The sequence below is a fragment of the Pseudorca crassidens genome, chromosome 2 (assembly GCF_039906515.1).
Source record: "Pseudorca crassidens isolate mPseCra1 chromosome 2, mPseCra1.hap1, whole genome shotgun sequence".
In the NCBI taxonomy this organism is placed as follows: Eukaryota; Metazoa; Chordata; class Mammalia; order Artiodactyla; family Delphinidae; genus Pseudorca; species Pseudorca crassidens.
The window spans coordinates 41,957,999-41,972,845 of NC_090297.1; the positions used below are offsets into that span (position 1 = coordinate 41,957,999).

Genomic DNA, 14,847 nt, shown 5'->3' on the forward strand with positions numbered 1-14,847 from the left:
TGAAATTTCACACATATCTACTAAGGAAAATTCCCTCTCACAAAACAACTATGAAGCAGGAAAAACCTGTCAATCAATGCTTCAAACAGTATATTTAAATATACTTAAATAAGCATCTGAGAATATGAAAAATCACCTTGAATCAGAAAATTCAAAAATTATGAATAACAAAAAAAAGACAGGGAAAAATGAAAGAAAGTTGATGTTACCTAGGAAAGAAAGAAAGAAAATTCTCAGAAATGAAGAGTAAATCACAAGATGCCCAAGGGAAAACAGATGCCGACAAAATTTAATGCGAGGCACTGAAGAAAGGCAAGAAACCAACCAAGAGAATGAAAATAACATAATGATAAAAGTAAAAAGAATCAGAGAGAAAGTAGTGGAAGTGGAAGAGATATAAAGTAATAATATTCACACTGTCAAGTCCCTGAAAAAGAAAAACAAAGCAATGGAACAGACCTAAAATTTAAAACTATAATCTAAGAAAACTTTCCAGAAATACAAAAAGACAAGAATCTATATATCGAACAGCTCACTGGATGCCTCAGAAAAATTAACCCAGAATGACTCTGAGACATATTCTACTAAAACTAAGTTTCAAAAATAAACTCCTCAAGGCCTCCAGGCAAAGATAAATAACTTACAAAGGCAAAAGAATAAGAGTAGCATCAGAGTTTCCAAACCAATACATATAACAAAGGTGGGATGCAGGGTGAAAGATAAATTTTAATGTTCTGAAAAAGTATAAGTAATGCAATTTTTAAGTAAAAGAAGGAGGAGGGAAAGGAAAATAGAATAAGCACATTGATTGCTATATACCCAAAAGGTACGCTTAGAGAGTACAGTACTTGAAAACTGATAAATCATGTAGTATTTCATAGCATAGCAAGTACAACAAAGCATGCATAACTCCAAAATATTATGACAGCATTGACCGAACACATCAATCATATTAGTGAATATGAATGGACTTAACTATTAAAAGAAAAACATTTTCAATTTGGCTCATGAAACAAGACTCAACTTATGCTACATACAAGATATATACCTAAAACAAAGTGATGACTAAAAATAAAATTAAAATATCAGGCTATTGGAAACAAAGAGAGTAGGAGTAGCCTACTGATATTAAACAAAACAGAATTGAAGCCCGAAGAACTAAATGTGATAAAGGTCATTTTTACTGCTTAGATCCATACTTTACAATAAAGGTATAACTCTTATGAATATGTATGCATGAAATAACACAGCAATCAACTTCATGAAGGAAAAACTATAGGAGATTTAAAAAGAAAAAGAAATATACTAAATAATGAGACTAAATACACTATTCTCAATAAAAGACATATCAAACAGACAAAAGATAAGAAAGAAGGTAAAAGATCTTAGGGACATACGTATTGAACTCTACATTTGATAACAGAGAACACACCTTTTCTCAAAAGCCAAAGACACATACACAAAAATCAATCATATGTGAGGTCATAAAGAAACATAACTGCCACAAAATTGAAACATTATAAACAATACTCTCTAAGTGCAACACAAAGGAACTAGAAGTTACTAACAAAACAAGAAAATAGAAGGGACCCTGCATCTGAAAATTTTAAAACCATCTTTTAAACCTTTGTTGGGAAAGAAGTGCAAGGTGAAATTACAGTAGGTTTTTCAAGATAATGACAATGAATTGTTAGAGAACTGGAAAGCATATTGCTTCCAACCTTATAATGAAAGAGCAAGAGCGCAAGTACATGACTTTTCTGAAACCCATTAAAATGCTAAGATCACAGGGCAAACAACTGTCCCAAAATCTCAGACAGGTGTACGCAGAGAGAGGCAAAATGTGAGCACTGGCTTACTAAAGTGAAAGTTACATTAGGGTGGCTGACAAATTGGTAGAGGCTAACAATGCACTGGTGAGAAAGCTAAGGCAAGTACAGGGAAGGGATCTGCAAGTTCTTGCAGGCTTTTACTCCATGAACACCACAAAGTGCTCACAGAAAAAACAAAATTGGCAAAGTCCCAAGAAAGTCCCTACTAGGGTATAGAAGAGAATCAGCAGATACTGTGGGAGGGGCACAAAACTGCCAGGACCCTTGCATCTCCCTCACAAAACAAAAGCATTAATCTGAAGGGAGAAGGGCAACAAACATTATCACCTTGGGGCACATGTGATATCCACTGCAACCAGAAGGAGGAAAGGGGGGAAAATCCTCTGCCCCAGGAAGAGGAGCAGGAAAACACGCTGGGCTGAGAATTATAGCTGGAGAGAGACGAGCTTTGTGAAGGCCACAAACCCAAGGCCCAGGGATTCAATGCCTGCAGAAGACTGAAGTATTATCAGAAACAGAGAATGCCCCCACCTCAGTCCCCATGGCCAGAATAGCAAGCAGAGTAACAAGCAACTTGCAAGAGATACACCCTCTCTGAAGCACAGCTCGGAGAGAAAACCAAAAGCTAAGGAGTGAGCATTAAAAAAAAAAAAAAAAAAATCTCGGAATTCCCTGGTGGTCCAGTGGTTAGGACTCTGCACTCTCACTGCCAAGAACCTGGGTTCAATCCCTGGTTGGGAAACTAAGATTCCACAAGCCATGCGCCCAAAAAAAATCTACCAAACCACTCGACACCCTAAACACCATGTATTAGGAGAGGAATTTGAAGGCTTTGGTAAATTGAACAAGGCCATAGGACAAATAAGTCTCAAGCATGACCCAACTCAAAATTAGATCAACTCAAACACCTGCACTAAAGTCTTAGCATTCACAAAGGCATGCATGTCAATTTCCACACATAAAAATATTTACCTTAGTCTCTACTATTCTACATGAAATGTCCAGCTTTCAACAAAAATTGCAAAGCATACCAAAAGGCCAGGTAAAGTACATTTGCAAGTGACAAGCAATCATCAGAAACAGACTTAGGTAGGATACTAAAAACTGACAGGTAATTTTAAATGACTGTGATTAAAATATTAAATGCTCTAATGGGAAAAATGGCCAACAGATAAGGACAGATGGGTAATTTCAGCAGAGAGAGAGAGAGAGAATACGTTAGAAAAAAAAAAAAAACTACAGCAAAGAGATGAAGAATGTCTTCAATAAGCTTATCAGTAAAACTGACATGGGGAAAGAATCAGTGAACTTGAAGACAGGTCTATAGAAACTACTCAAACTGAAACACATTTAAAAAAAAAAGTGGGGAAATAACAGAACAGAGCATTCAAGAGCTGTAGACAAAATCAAACTTTTTAATATATGAACACAGAAGAAGAGAGAAGGAGCAGGAAAAAATAATAACCAACAATTTTCAAAACCAACTAAAGACAGCTGGTGGTTGCACAACATTGTGAATACACAATGGTATTTATATGCAATGGAATAAAATTCCATGGAATACACAGTGGTATTTACACCACTGAACTATATACTTTAAAATGGTTAGCTATATGTACATGAATTTAGTCCTAATTAAAAAGAAAAAAGAATCTTCAAAGTCACAGATCTAAGAACATCTAAGCTACACATACACATACACATACACACACCTGGGTAGATCACAGCCAAACCGCTGAAAAACAAACACAAAGAGAAAATCTTGAAGACAGCCAGAGGGGAGGAAAAAGACATTACATACAGAAGAATAACTATGAAAATAGCAGCAGACTTCTCTCCAGAGACCATGCAAGCTAGAAAATAACACCATGACATCTTTAAAGTGCTGGAGGAAAAAAAAAACAAAAACAATGTCAATCTGGAATTCCATATCCATTGAAAGCATCTTTCAAAAATGAAGACACAATAAAAACTTTCTCAGACAAACAAAAACTTGTGAGAATATATTGCCAGAAAACCTACTCTACAAGAAATATTAAAGGAAGTAGTTAAGGCAGAAGGAATATGATACCAGAAAAAAACTTAAACCTACACAAAGAAATAAAACAAATGAAAGTAAAATAAAATGAATATAATGATTTCATCTTATATTTTATTGCTTTAAAAGATAACTACCTGAAGAAAAACAGTAGCAACATACTGTGTTTTACAGCATATGGGAAACTAAAATACATGACAATAGTACAAAACATGGGTGAGAAGAATTGGAAATACAATGCTGTAGGGCCATCACACTACATATGAAGCAGTATATTATTATTTAAATGTAGATTTGGATGGTTGAAAAAGTATATTTTAAAACCTAGGACAACTATTAAAAAAAAATTTCAAAAGAGGTATAATGATAAATCAATAGAGGACAAAAAATTAGTGAGCAAAAGTTTAATGAAAAACAGGATATTTGGGGACTTCCCTGGTGGCACAGTGGCTAAGAATCTGCCTGTCAATGCAGGGGACACAGGTTCGAGCCCTGGTCCGGGAAGGTCCCACATGCCACAGAGCAGCTAAGCCCATGCACCACAACTACTAAGCCTGCACTCCAGAGCCTGCAAGCCACAACTACTGAGCCCGTGTGCCACAGTTACTGAAGCCCACATGCCTAGAGCCCGTGCTCTGCAACAAGAAAAGCCACCACAATGAGCAGCCCGTGCACCGCAACAAAGAGCAGCCCCTGCTCGCCACAACTAGAGAAAGCCTGCACGCAGCAACAAAGACCCAACGCTGCCAAAAATTAATTAATTAAAAAAAAAACGGATATTTGTGTTGTCTCAATGTATCTCCTCACAAGATATTTACTAATTACAAAGAGGGAGAAACCAGGGAGACATCATCTTAACCAAGTGTCAAAATTAACATCACGAATAATAAGACATTCATTCATTCATTTATTTATGGCTGCGTTGGGTCTTCATTGCTGCACGCAGGCTTTCTCTAGTTGCGGTGAACAGGGGCTACTCTTCCAGGTGGTGCACGGGCTTCTCATTGCAGTGGCTTCTCTTGTTGCGGAGCACAGGCGCTAAGCGTGTGGGCTTCAGCAGTTGTGGCTCACAGGCTCTACAGCAAGGCTCAGTAGTTGTGGTGCACGGGCTTAGCTGCTCCGTGGCATGTGGGATCTTCCCGGACCAGTACTCAAACCTGTGTCCCCTGCATTGGCAGGCGGATTCTTAACCACTGCGCCACCAGGGAAGCCCAAGACGTATTAACATCATGTACCTCTTGTTATACTGAGAAAGGCACAAAATTACATCTGTGGTAGTCTTGCCAAGAATGCATAAGCTCAGTCTACCATGAGAAAACATCATACAAATCTAAACTCAGGAATGTGCTACACAATACCTGGAGTGTTGTGGTCTCCAAAAGTGTCATGGTCATGAAACAAAGAACAGCTGAGGAATAAAATCACAGACTGGGGACTCTCCCAGTGGCGCAGTGGTTAAGAATCCGCCAGACAATGCAGGGGACACGGGTTTGATCCCTGGTCCGGGAAGATCCCACATGCCATGGAGCAACTAAGCCTATGTACCACAACTACTGAGCCTGTGTTCCAGAACTACTGAAACCCGCGCGCCTAGAGCCCGTGCTCCGCAACAAGAGAAGCCACCACAATGAGAAGCAAGTGCACTGCAGCAAAGAGTAGCCCCCACTCACAGCAACTAGAGAAAGCCCGTACACAACAATGAAGACCCAATGCAGCCAAAAATAAATAAAATATAAATTTTAAAAAAAAATTTTTAAAAATCACAGATTGGAGGAGGCTAGGGAGACATGAAAACTAAATGCATTGTGGATCTGAGATCAGATTTTGAACCCAAAAAAGTACATTAATAGAATATCTAGTGATATCCAAATAAGGTCTGTTGTTTAGTTAATCGTATTGTACCAATAGTACAACAGTATTGTTGTAATAGTATTATACCAAAATTACCAATAGTACTATACCAATTATACTGTAATTATGCAAGATGTTAACATTATAAGTTTGATGAAGTGTATCAAGAACTCTGCATTATTTTGCAACTTTTCTGTAAATGCCTAGCATTTTTAGACATTCTCATATTCTACACACACTGTTATCAGTCATTATACATTTTTAAAAATTTATCCGCTATACATTAAATCAATTACTAAGAAAAAAAATCCCAGAATTCAAGCCTAGAATTTATGAGAGTGCTATTAGATTTGCGGTGTACCTAAAATACAGGCTATATCTCAATTTTGACATTAAGAAAAAAATTATAAACTTCCTGGTTTAAAAATAACAAAGTCAAAATGCTAACACATAGGTAATAATGTGGCAATAAATAAGGACTAAGATATTCTCAAAGACCTCTTCTACATAGCTACTAGCCAAGGATTTATTAAAGGTATCATGTAATATTTTCCCAGCTACATCTATAAAAGTGTATGCTTATCCATATAACTTCCTTACACACCCTAACTGGATGTGTAAATTTTAATTCTTTAAACAATTATTTCACATTCTCTTTCAGTGTGTGTGTGTGCACGCGCCACACGTGAAACATGTGTTGGTGTGAAGGGAAGGGGAATAATACAGTAAAAGCTAAGTGTTATAAGAGTAGTACCACAACAAGGGATACGAAGCTTCAGAGACAGGTGCCCCTACTGAGAGAAGAGGATGTTAGGGAATAGAGGGGATTAGGCTTCAGGTGAGCCTTAAAGGAAGGATAACATCTAGATGGTCGGCAAGGAAGAGGGGAAAAAATTCATGGGAGATCTAGAAGCAAAAGCTTGGCAGTAGGAATACATATGGCACATTATAGGCTAGTTTGGCTGTATTAAGTCATACAGGCTCCAGAGTTATGGAAACTCACTCATAATGAAGAGGCAGTGTTAAATGGTAGAGGGCTTTCAACATTAAGCTAAGAAAGATGGCCCAAATTCTGTAACAGCGGCATTCAAAGAACAACTCCACTGTTCAGTTTCCTGTAACTACAATGGATATAGACAGAGCATAGTTAATCTTAGAGTGCCTTGGTATGTGAAGAACTATGAAACTATGTTTATCACTATTTACCATGGAGAGAGATTTTAAACTTGGCTATGATTTTTTTAAAGACATAGAGCAAGTCTGTGTTTGAGAGAAATCCATCCACAAGAAAGAAAGAAGTATTAGATGAGGACCCCAAAATATATAATTAAAATATTACTAAAACATCAAGTTAAAAAAACCTAAACCAAACAACAAAACACAAAAATAGATTATTAAAAGAGAATGAAGTTGTTAAGAGTAGATCTTAAGCATACCCACCTAGAAAAAAAAAGTTTTAATAAGAAAAATAAATAAGAGGGAATGAAGAAAATGAGAACCTCGGGATATACAGGAAGGAAATATAAATGTTCTTATGTGAACATTTTAAGTACCATTTTACTTAAAGATAGAAATACAACTAAATTTTTGAAAAAATTATATTATCATTAAGTAGCAAATTATTAAAAATTATCAGTATAAAGTTGTAAAAGTAGGAATTTTAAATGCCATATTATTTTTTCTTTTCCAAGCACACATTGGTTTATGTCAGCTGATCCTTGAAACCAGCAGGAAGAACTGCAAGTCATCACATTTACAGGTGTAACCACTAAACCACTGACTTTGCTGCAATGGTATTTTGTTTAAACCACTTCCAGGAATAGAAATAAATTAGTTAAATATCATATCAAGGCAACTTGTTGAAAAAAAAACCCATTTTTAAAATCAAGTTAACTAGTAGGTTAGCAAGCTTTATAAAATATCAAGATCAAACTATATCTGCTTAAACTGAACAATTTTAAAAACAAAACCACTGAAATTTTTATTTTCTTTTAAATGTTCAAATCATAAGTAGCATATACTACTTCTTTCAGAATTAGCATAAAGCCTTAAGTTCAGTTTCATAGCAGTAAGGGGACTCCTTACTACATATTTCATTTAAAAAGTTTAACTGTGCTCTGAAGCACAGGTTAGATAAGTAGTACTAGAAATCAATAAACATTAGCCACATTTCCAAATTTCATTTAACAATGGGCATATCACTTCCTGCTAGGGGATTAACACACCACCTTCCTACTAGGTCTTAAAGCCTCTGAACTATTATCTACCATAGGTTTTATAAAAGAGGAGATGTTTGGTTCATGCAATAAAGTAATTCTAGAACTAGATTATATTCAAAGGAAAAGTAACAACATATGAAGCAAAAACCAATGAAAAAATAAGCAGAAAGTCAAGTTGCAGTCTGGGAAAAAATGTGGACCTCAAAGAGTTTTGATTTGATAATGTGAACCACCAACTGTAAGTTTAGTAAACTGAGAACTTCATGTTTGTAAAAACTTAAGTTTTCCTTTGAAAGGGAGAAAACAATTCTTTCATACCCACTTAATTATACATTAAGCAATAGCATTCTTTTATCACACTTAGTTTTCTCCTGAGAGGCAGAACTGATGAAAAATTTCAAATAGGTTGGATATGATGAGCTTTCTTTAGAGTAGAATGGTACAACCAGAAATAAACAGGGGAGGAAAAATTTTTTTTTGAGATGCCAAGAAAAAAATTGCAAAGAAAAGGATTTATTTGTGAATAATATTTCTCAAAAAGCTACAACAGGAAGAAACCATCTAAATTTTATCCATGAGATAATGAAATCAGCCCAATCCTATTCCTTGCATATCTGGGCCTCCCTCTTTCCTCAAATCTTATGTTTGCCAGATAAGGAAGACTGACAGCAGTAAAAGTCATGAGTCTTAATAGCAAAGACTTTTCAAATATCCAAATAATGGAAATGGAAAATAGATTTAAAAGTAAGTATGCTAATAATAAAATCAGTCAGATATTTTATTAAGCAACTACCATGTGCCAAGACAAAATTAATAAGAAACATAATCCCTTTCCTCTAGAATCTTAGAATCTATTTGAAAGCAAAGCATAAATATATTTAAAGTACCATTATGCAACTATAGCAAAAGCTCTTTCACTTGACAATGTGAAATTAGTTGTGAGTGGTAGAAAGAAAAGTATAGGAATTCAGAAAAGAATAACACACTGGGTATGGAAAATTTAATAACCTTAAACTACAATTTTAAAGCTATTAAAATTTTTATGGAGAGACCTGGGTTCAAAATCACCGTTTTACCCCTTATCAGCTGAGTGAGCATGAACAATTTACTTAAATCACCAGGCCTCAGTTTCTCATCTGTAAAATAAGGATAATATCTACCTAACCACCTTTGGGGACTGCTGTGAAGGTTCAATGAAATAATGTAGGTAAATCATTTGACATGATACCTAGCACAAAGTAGACCCTCAATAAAAAGAGAGATGGTAGAGGAGGATGGATGATGGCCAAACTACAAACTGAGAAACTGAAAACTTCTGTAGAATTTTAAGGGGCTTACAGTTCTTTGAAAACAAGGGAAACAAAGAAGACTATAGCAAAAGAGGAGAAACTGATACGATGAGATACTCCTTCACAGTAACATCTCTTTTGTCACAGCAAAGATCTGTGCAAATATAAGCCAGTGTCTAATGGCCATTGATGAAGGGCAGCACTCAATGTCTGACTGCTTTCTGACGACAGAAACTCATTATGTCACTGGTTAGACTAGTTCATTCATAAAACTGCAGGTGTTCATAACACTATATAAAGTATTGATAGCAAAGCAATGCACATTCGAGGAACTCTATAGCCACATCCTGAGTAGAGTAGTAAAAGAAATTGTTCTAAGGCATTTTAGGGTAAGTATTAAAACACATTTCTTCAAAAGTGAAAACTGGTGGAACGGAAATGTCTCAGACCACCTCAATGAATCTCAAAATGAGACAGATTATGTGCATAATTTTCCTTGGGTTTGACTTTTCAGAGTTACTGACTTTATTATAAGCTTCTATTAATACAAAACTATCTTTGAAGACTAGAAATTCAGTAACAATACAAAATTGGATAGGCTTATTTGTTTCATTTTTGCCCTAAGTTGGGACATGCGGTTAAAGATAAATACAAGCACTCTGAATAGAGTCTTTCTTCAGCAAAGCAGCTATGTCACCTCAGGCAGCAAATCAGAGCAGAAATTGAGTGTAAAGTTCAAAAATCATTTCCCAAGAGCATAGAGTACTTAAAATGTAGAATGGCTAGGTTAATGTTTACTTGTACTTTATTTCACTTAGCACTGGGTTATCAAGTGTACATCAAATAGCCTTCCCTGGATCTCCTAGAGCTTACTGGAAATTTTAATTTATTGAAGGAGTTTCATATATACAGCCCTTCCATGAAACAATTAGCACAGCATCTTGTCTGGCCATTATCTACGTCATAAAGTTGTTCAAAGAATTAATCAAAATGGTATACATACAAGTGTTTCAAAGTTATAAAATTCCATTAAAATGTTTACTTGTATTACTATTCATAATTGACTGCTTTTGTAGAATATTAAAAGAAATTAGGACATAAATAGATTCTTCATAAATATTTCATGTATCAGGGATCTTGAGTATAAACTAGCCCAAACCCCTTATTTTATATGACGTTCAGAGAGAAGTAACTTAGCCTAGGCCATACTCAATAAAATAATGACAAGAGCTTTGATGAGCCAGGGCTCCTGATTCAAGATGAATGCAATGGGTTCACCACTGGAGTTAGCTGCCTCACACTTTGATTCTTCAAAATTAACACGAGCTGTACAGATTTCTATTCTCCACTGGCCCAAATTCTTCTATACTGAAAACAGAAAATGAGCAGTGAGTCAATTCTGGAGCCCAGATTTATAATTTATAATATACAGTGATGATGTAGCATGCTTCCATGTAAGAAAGCAATCCTTTGGTAAAAGATTCTGACTGTTAATAATTCTCCCTCAGGTATTCATCTTTCTGGATGTATATTGAAAATACTTGCCTGCAATGAAGGAATCAACTGCAATGACATTAATCTCCTAACTAAAAGTGCAGGACAATGTGAAAAATGAAAGTCTGAAAAAGATGGGGGTATGGGGAGGATTCATGTCAGGTAAATCAGTATCCCAAGATGCTTACCAATAGTATTAAAGTTCATGTTATTTTGTTTTCAGAATTTAGCATTTATAACCCGAACTGCAGTTGCCCCAAAATAAGTAGTCAATTGTAGGGTACTTAAAACATAGGGTTTGGAAGCACTGCTCTGTGGATAGTTATGTAATGAAAATAATGTACAGTATCACGGAAAGACTAACGACTAAAGTTGCTGGGACTGGGCTATATTTTCATATAGAACACTTTTTTATCTGTGTGTCTAAATCTATAAAACAGCAAAAATATTTGCAATCATTACTTTTTCAGGAAATTATTCCCATTTCTGAGTATAATATCCATGTATAAGAGACCACCTGTCTTATCAATTTTTCAGTACACTTCTCAAAGTCAGACACCATATAGTGTTAACATGTTTTTAAGCTTTCACTGTATCTACCATAAATCTGGGTATACTGTAAGCATTCAGTACTGACAGAATGAGTTTTCTGTTATTGGACTTTTTTTAATTCATCACAATCTGGAATTGTGATGCCTAACTCACATTTCTCTACACATCTGTAGCAAAATATGCACAAAAACACTGCAGAAGTCTAACTGATATGTACAGAAAATTTAAAATACAGACATGTCCTAAGTTAAAAACTCAAAACTATGTAAACTGTTCCACAAGGCCCATAAAATACAAAGCAGTGATAATTATAATTTACAAACACAAAATATAATGCACAGGCAAAATATAAAAAACACCATATAAAAAGTTCCATGATCCTAAGGAAAGTTTGAATTAGTAATGGGTTATTCAAAATACTTGCTTTATTTTTTAAAACCCACAATGTAAAGTGAGTGCTGTATAAGAACAAGGGAAGTGAGAAATTTTATAAAGCAAGATACTTACACGACACAGCAAATGTTTACTGTGGATAAAAGTGCATTCTTTACAAGAAAAGCCAGCTAGGACATATATTTCAAAAGAAAGTTGAAGTTTAAGACTGTGAAAAATAGCCTGATGATTTTACTTGGGCCCAACACAGGATAAGATTGCATTTCTGCAGAGATATAGCACCAGTGTTTTTAGCTCAAGTGCTATTTTAATATTTTTCCAAAATCAAATAACTCAGAAACAGTTGGAGAATACCTGTACCATTCAATTATTTAACACTATCTGGGAAAAATTCTCTTCTTGCAATACTGTAGATAGATTATTGTACTGAAAAAATATCCAGAACCAATAAATGTTTAACCTTCAAAACTAATGAACATGGACCAATAGAAAGCAGATAAGGAAAGAACTTCTATGCATCCCCCCAAAATGGTAATTCTCACTTCAGACACTTGTAGTCCATTACTCCTAGTCTACAACCTCCCTTTACTCCAGCCCATATATCTCTCATCAGCACCATGCAAGAGTGGCTTGGTGGGATTTTTAACCTCAGCCAATAATCTGCATCAGCCTCTCCAAGAGATAGCCTAAGAATATACATACTAAATAAAGTAATGTTCTTGCTATTGCAAAAGAAGTTTCAAGACAAGAAACCTTGTGATATCATTCCAAATAAGTTGCTGCCCCTTCCCCCACACAGAAATCAGGAATATGTCACTACACTGTGCTTTGTTAAGAGAATAACACAGTGATAAAAGGATGGATTTGAAGTCAGGCCATACAAATATTTGTAAATTTTGACAAGTGCCACACCACAAAAAAATAAGATAGCACTGGTTTAATGAAACAGGCAATCTTAAAAATTTATATAGTTGGTAGAAATTTAAATTAGTGCAACCATCCTGGAAGGCGATATAAGTATCCAAAAACCTAAAAATATGTATACAGTTTGACCCAGAAACTCAATTATTAATTGAATTTATTCAATGTCTTCTAGGAAAACAATAGGTTAAGTAAGCAAGGATGAATGTACAAGAATGTCCTCTAATGTGTGTAACTCCAAACTATCACAAAAACTCTAAATGTCTAACAGCATAGGACTGAATGGTAAAATGATTATGCCACAACCATACCATGAAGTACCATCCAAACATTAAACATTAAAAAGAATGATGGGGGGCTTCCCTGGTGGCGCAGTGGTTGAGAGTCCGTCTGCCGATGCAGGGGACACGTGTTCGTGCCCCGGTCCGGGAAGATCCCACATGCCGCGGAGCTGCTGGGCCCGTGAGCCATGGCCGCTGAGCCTGCGCGTCCGAAGCCTGTGCTCCGCAACAGGAGAGGCCACAACAGTGAGAGGCCCGCGTACCAAACAAAAAACAAAAGAATGATGGGGCTTCCCTGGTGGCGCAGTGGTTGAGAGTCCGCCTGCCGATGCAGGGGACACGGGTTCGTGCCCTGGTCTGGGAAGATCCCACATGCCGCGGAGCGGCTGGGCCCGTGAGCCATGGCCGCTGAGCCTGCGCATCCGGAGCCTGTGCTCCGCAACGGGAGAGGCCACAACAGTGAGACGCCCGTGTACCGCAAAAAAAAAAAAAAAAAAAAAGAATGATATATGTCACATTTACTTGGATAGAAAGACATTCATGATAGGTTGTTAAGTGAAAAGGGCAGATTACAAAGGGCAGGAATAGAACAATCTAATTTGTATTTTTTAAATTTTAATCATATAATTAAGAGAAAACATTCTGAAATAATATACCCAAAAATGTTAAACAATAACTATCTCTAAGTGATGGAATTAAAGGTGAATACTAATTTATTCTTTGTAAATTTATACATTTTCTCATTTTTCTATAATGAGTTATTACTTTTACAAGCTGTAAATAGTTTTTTTATATTTTGAATTTAAAAATTAATAGTGGTAAATCTACACGAAACAAATAGCTTATTAACAGTTGATTATGTAAATCCATGTATGGACTTGAATATACCTACACAACTAATCTCAGCTCTATAATTATACACCTTGAGTTGTGACTTTCAAAAATTAGCACTTCTTCAAAATTCTAATTTAGACGTTTTTCGGATTTCAAAGGTATGGAGAGACCTCTGTGTCATCCTAACACAACCAATACTGTTCCTGTACTGTTGTACAATTTATTTTTAGTTTGCTTTGCAATTGTAAATAAATTACAGTTTTATCAATGTGCAGTGCTGTGCTGTGCTGTGCTGGGCCTTGCCTTTTGAGTTACTGCCCAGCCCCCCTTAAAAAAACTAAACCACTTCTATAATAAACTGCCTGAAGTTCATAAGGAAAGCCACAGCAGAATGCCACTTCCGGTACGCGGGCCTCTCACTGTTGTGGCTTCTCCTGTTGCGGAGCACAGGCTCCGGACCCACAGGCTCAGCGGCCATGGCTCACGGGCCCAGCCGCTCCATGGCATGTGGGATCTTCCCGGACCGGGGCACGAACCCATGTCCCCTGCATCGGCAGGCGGACTCTCAACCACTGCGCCACCAGGGAAGCCCAGAATGCCACTTCTTTAACAGCTTTAGAAAGGAGTAATCATCAGTGAGACTCCCCACCCCCACCCCAAGAAATGAAGGAGAAACATCAAGTAGAGTTACGCAGACATTCAAACAAGTCTGATTTTTCTCTCCTTCCAATCTCCACCACAATACTACAGGGGAAGACAAACCTTAATATACATTCAGAGAAGAGAAGTTTAAAAATAACTTAAATTACCTAAGATTTCATAATAATTTATTAATCTAATACTAAACTAAATAGGAACTTCATATTAAAAATACGACATTTAGATTTTAGTCTTTCAGATTAGAATTATAGACGGACTATGTATGGTATACTGAACTACCTATAAGGAATGTTAAAGACATTCAAGAATACATAGAATTTCATTACTTGTCATATAAAGAAAAAAGTACTTGAAATAAGTCAGACAGCGAAAGACAAATACTGCATGATCTGACTTATATGTGTAATCTAAAAGGAAAACCAAATCGTAAGAATCATAAGTTTACCAGAGTAAACTGGTAGCTGGCAGGTGTGGGTGGAGAAT

The 14,847-nt window shown here is 36.1% G+C and overlaps 1 protein-coding gene across 1 annotated transcript in view; it reads right to left on the bottom strand.

Annotated features, from left to right (window-relative positions):
• The window catches only part of FAF1 (Fas associated factor 1), a 493,406-nt gene that overhangs the window by 377,261 nt on the left and 101,298 nt on the right, over positions 1 to 14,847 (bottom strand). The window lies entirely within an intron of this gene.